Source organism: Arachis stenosperma, chromosome 2, assembly GCF_014773155.1.
Source record: "Arachis stenosperma cultivar V10309 chromosome 2, arast.V10309.gnm1.PFL2, whole genome shotgun sequence".
Classification (NCBI taxonomy): domain Eukaryota; kingdom Viridiplantae; phylum Streptophyta; class Magnoliopsida; order Fabales; family Fabaceae; genus Arachis; species Arachis stenosperma.
Genome location: NC_080378.1, coordinates 94,631,800 through 94,637,117, shown reverse-complemented (window position 1 = coordinate 94,637,117; position 5,318 = coordinate 94,631,800). Strand labels below are relative to the sequence as shown.

The 5,318-nt window shown below is 30.0% G+C and overlaps 1 long non-coding RNA gene across 1 annotated transcript; it reads left to right on the top strand.

Moving 5' to 3' along the window:
* The first annotated feature begins 610 nt into the window (after positions 1-610).
* Positions 611-1,426, top strand: LOC130961603 (uncharacterized). The gene is made up of 2 exons (XR_009079602.1): positions 611-764; positions 882-1,426. It is a non-coding gene; the product is annotated as an uncharacterized LOC130961603 (long non-coding RNA).
* Positions 1,427-5,318: the final 3,892 nt, after the last annotated feature.

Sequence of the window (5,318 nt, the reverse complement as noted above, 5' to 3'; positions counted from 1 at the left end):
ATATGCTATTTTATTATAATTCGATTATTATAGTTGAATTGCGATGAAATTGATTGAACTATTTTATAGCTAAAATAGTTAGATGACTACTTCAATTTTTAGAATTTTAGTTTTACACAACTCTGCATTTCATGAATTCACGTGAGAATTTGCTTTGCAATAGCATATTTGCATTTTTATTTTATGTTGCGTTGTTTAAATAAAAATATATTTTCATAAAAATAATTAAAATATAAATATATTATTTTAATTAATTTAAAAATTAAATTTTATATATTAATAATATACAAAATTTTATACAAACATTTAACATGTATCGTCACATTAATAAAATTAATTACTTTTTAAATTGTTTATTTAAAAAATTATTCAAATACATAAATTTAATGAATTAATAATACATAAATATATTTATATTATTAATATATTATAATTAAATTATTTAAATAATTTTTAACTATTATTTTAGATAAGAACATCTTCATTCAAATAATTAGTTATTTTATTTTAAAAATATAATACAAAAAAAAGAAAAATTGAAACTTAGGGTTTAAAATAATTTAAAAAAATAAAAATGAAGCGTGTATCCGGATTCCGCTGTCTTTACTCTCTATATATACTACCTAATCAGGCGCTTTTCCAAAAATATGCACATAGCCTCCTCAGATCCAGATCTAGGGTTTGCAGTTTTGCAATTTATATCAGATTCAAAATACAAGATATTATGGGATAAACAACTAGATGTTGAAGGCAAAGATAAGAAGGTATGCGAACCTTAGTTCCGAAGTTCTCCGTCGTTTTTTGTTTTCCTTGTTTTTCTATAAAGCTTCTTCATAGGTTTTGTGGTAATATTGATGATGCTGTTTTCTTTTCATGGCCAGTGTTAAGATCTTAGGACGTGGTGTTAAGATGAAGTATTATTTTGCTGCTGTTTCACTTGTTTCTCAATTGAGCTTAGAGGAAATTGTTCGTTCCATGGTTACTCTCTGCATCTTGTTCAATCGTTGCTCCTGTTTGGTTCAGATGTCTACTTATCCTTCCAAATCGGGCGAGATTATTGAGATGGGCCATGTGTTTTCTACTGTTGTAGAACATTTGTTCGAAAGGATTTTGTATTAACGGTGATGCTTGACGAAGCACTGCACTTTCATGACAGGCAGTAATGTTAAAATCTCGATTCTGTCATGATAAGTTTTAGACCTTGATCAATGGGCTCTAGACCTTGATCAATGGGCTCTAGACCTTGATCAATGGGTTCTATTGGAAGATTGAAAAGAAGATTTGCTATTTAATTGATATGATATAAAAACCGAAGTTAATCCTGTATATAAATTTATTTTTTAGTAAGAATATTGAAAGAGATCATAAGCCTATTTTTTTGTAAGGATCTATTGTTCAATAAAACAAACAAATTTCATCTGATTTATATGGATATCATTTTTTTATGTTGAAAACGCCACAGAAGTTTTCCAATGTGTAAATAATAGGTTTTGCAGAATTTTCCAATGATAATGAATTTATGCATTTGGAAGAATAAAGGTAAACATGTATTAGTGGTTAAAGATCGGTCCACCATTTATTTTGGAAATCATTGAATTTCTATTGTCAAAAAATATATATAAGAGAACATCCTATTGGACTTGGACTAATGTGTAAAGAGAGTAGGTAAAATCAAGTTCTTATATTTTAAAAATATATGCAGTCCATAGAATCTATTATCTTTTGTTGAAAATTTGTATGAATCATTTAGTTTATATAGGATACTATTCCAAAAATGCATCATCCATGAAAAGACATAGAAGTATCTTAGTGGCATCATGCATGAAAAAGCAGAGAAACATTTTACCGAATCCATCCAAACAGCCTGGTTAGACTCATATCAGAGTTAATATCAAGAGAAATAGAGAATGGAAGTTCACCTTTCGGCATGTATACAGAAAAGCATAGTTGTCAAAACAGAACCTGATTGAACCGATTAAGTTACTGATTTACTAGTTTATTGGTTCAATCGATAAATCACTGGTTGAACTAGTAAAACTGGTGTCACGTAAATAAAAATATAAAATAGTTAAAAATTTAAAATTATTTAATTTGACACAATAAAAGTAACAATTAATTCACAAATTCTATCATCTAATTATAATATCAATAGATTTTAACACTAGCATCAAAATAAATAACCTTAATCATAATACTAGTATTGAAATAGATCAAGCAGATAAATTTATATTTATATTAATAATGGTATATAATTAAAATATAATTAATTTAAAAAATAGAGAATACAAAATTAAATTAAATTAAATATCTATAAAATTATGTAATTGAATATATATTATATAATTAATATTTGTCACTTATAGTGGTAAGAAGCTTCATGATTGAGTGGCAAGTGTGCCCCGTGGTTAAACTAGTAGGTCCGGTTCGATTTTACAACGATGCAGAAAAGGAAATAGGTGTGTGGACTGGCTTGCTAAGAAGAGTCTCAAAGGTCATTGTGGATTTCATTTTATACACCAACTCTCTAGAGAACTAGCTCACATTGTATTTGATGATTCACAACGGTTTTCTTCTTTAAACGGTTCAAAAAATAAACCGAACTGGTTTAGATTTGGTTTACTAATTTTTTTATTAAATCGGTCGGTCTGGTTCGATTTTATAACTATGCAGAAAAGGAAATAGATGTGTGGATTAGCCTGCTAAGAAGAGTCTCAAAGGTCATTGTGGATTTCATTTTATACACCAAGTCCCTAGAGAACTAGCTCACATTGTATTTGATGATCGCATAAGGGCAATTTGGATTTTTTAAATTATGGATTTTCACTTGAAAAGATAAAGTATGATTTTTTTTGAATGATTTTTCTCTTGTATTTTTTTTGTCTTACTTATGAAATAATTGGTAAGAGATCACACTTTATTCTCTAAAATAAAATTTAAAATTTAAAGGATTCAAATCTGTAAAAGGTTGCTTACTTTTACCCCAAATTTGTTTTGTCTGATGTTGTTTAGTTTTGGATGTTAGTCCCGTTCATTACAAACGAAAAATGAATGTGTACTTAAATATTATTTGTTTTAAGAAATATTTTCTTTTGAACAATTTTCGCCTATATATATATGTGTGTTAGACGCGACTCAATTTTGCGTTTTACACAATTCTAAACATTTCTTGGGAGAATCTACTTTGCAATAGTATATTTGCATCTTTATTTTATGTTGCCCTATTTAAATGAAAATGTATTTACATAAATATAATAAGTAAAATATAAATATATATTATTTTAGTTAACTTAAAAATCAACTTTTATATATTAATAATATACAAAATTTTATACAAATATTTAACATGTATTGTCACCATGGTTTAGAAAATTGGATCGAACCAACCAGTCTAACCGATTTAACCGAGAACCAGTAGTAATCATGGTTCGATTAACCTTCTGAAATCGCTGACTAGAAAACTAGTGGTATGAGTCGTTAAACCAACTAAGAACCATCCGATGGACTGTATCGAAAACCGACCGATTTGAAGAAGACGGTGTCATTTTGATCCTTGAATGTCATCACTCGAACCTCTCTCACTTCACTACTCACTCCTCTCACTCAAGCCAAGCAGAAACACGGACACCCCCTTATCCAACCCTAGCCTCTCTTTGAGTCACTGCCGTCGTCCGTCCGTCGAGCTACTGTCATCATCCGTCTTTCGAGCTACTGCTGTCGTCTGTTCATCGAGCTATTATCCCCAAGTCTCCAAAGTCCAACCTCTACTCTCTTCTTCCACGAGCTCGGCCCATCCGTCTTCATCAGCTACTCGTTGTCATTTGGTCAGCGTCGTCTTCGAAGGTCAGTGGCTCAATGCTCACTTGTTCTTCACTTGTTCTTCGTTTTTTTTCCTTTTATGCTCTGTTTTTGTCTTTTGAAGGTATGTGATTTATTGATTTTCTCTGGTTCTGCTGCTGCTTATTGATTATTAATTATTTGATAATTGATTATTGATTATTTCAAAAGTCTGTGCTGCTATTGTGGGTTGTGAATTTGTGATTTTAATTTACTTATGGGTAGTGAATTTGTGATTTTATTGAAAACAAATTTGCTTGTTCTTTTTTTAATTTGCTACTGTTGTGCGTTGTGAATTTGATTCTTTTACTTTATTTGTTATTTGTTTTTTTCTTTTTGCTCTGTTTCTGTGCTACTGTGGGTTAAGTTTGTGATTTTATTGAAAATGAATCTTCTTATTCTTTTAATTTGCTGCGGTTGTGGGTTGTGAATGTGTTATTGTTGAGTTTAGTAAACAAATAAAATAAATTATGATGACAAATATTATATTTTGTTGGGTTAAAAGTCCAATTTATGTTTGATCCATGTGTTAGTGTAGCAGGCCCAAAAATTATTTGTGCAGCCCAAATAATAGAACCAAGAGTTTGAATCATAGCTACTTGAACCTAGCTCATAGTCCATCCCATTGCCTTTATGAAAGAAAAAGAATCCTATTGCTGGTGGAGCTTTGTTAATTTGGGTAAAGTATAGAGAAAAAAAGGAAGTTCATCTTTTGATCAAACATCAAAGAAGAAGAATGAAAAGCAAAACTTTGGAGGTAATGTCAAACCAATGGAGCCAAAATCAAAATGCTTAAATCAAGCATAATCAGAAGAAAAAAGGTAAAAGATTTTTCATTAACATGAAAGTACTTGTTGAATTCACCTTTCCTCTTCACATGTATTTTGGATAACAAGAAGAAAGTGGAGGCTACTTTCTTCTATTGTAAATCAATGGTTGATATTGAAATTTGGGGTTAAAGCACAAGATTAAGGTTTTCAATTTAGCAAACTCATTGAGGAACCGAAATCAATGAAACTGCTGCTGTTAATCTTTCTTCTCTGCTGCTTAACTCTGATTTTAGTCCCTGATTTTCTGGTTTGATTTATGAAAAGAAGAGGAAGACTTTAACTGGTTTAAGAATCAATGTGTTGACTCAGTTCAGAAAACCCTAGTCTTGGCAAACTTACTCCATTAAAAAATGAAAAATCAACTTCAATTTTTTCAAGGAGAGAACCCAATTCTCTGATTTTAGGGAATCCTCATAACTCAAAGTTTGAAGTCTTGAAAGCATTGCACCTACACTAAAAGGAGCATTCAGCTACGATGAAAAACTACACTTGAGAACTCTAAAATAGGGTCAAGCTTATAGCTTTTGAGCTGTTCTACATCATCTCCTTCATGGTTTATCATTGAATATTCAGTTTCTATGTTTTATCTTTCTTTGTTTTACTTCAATGAAAATGGCATATATGTGAGGTATAAAGAAAAAGTCATTGAGAAAA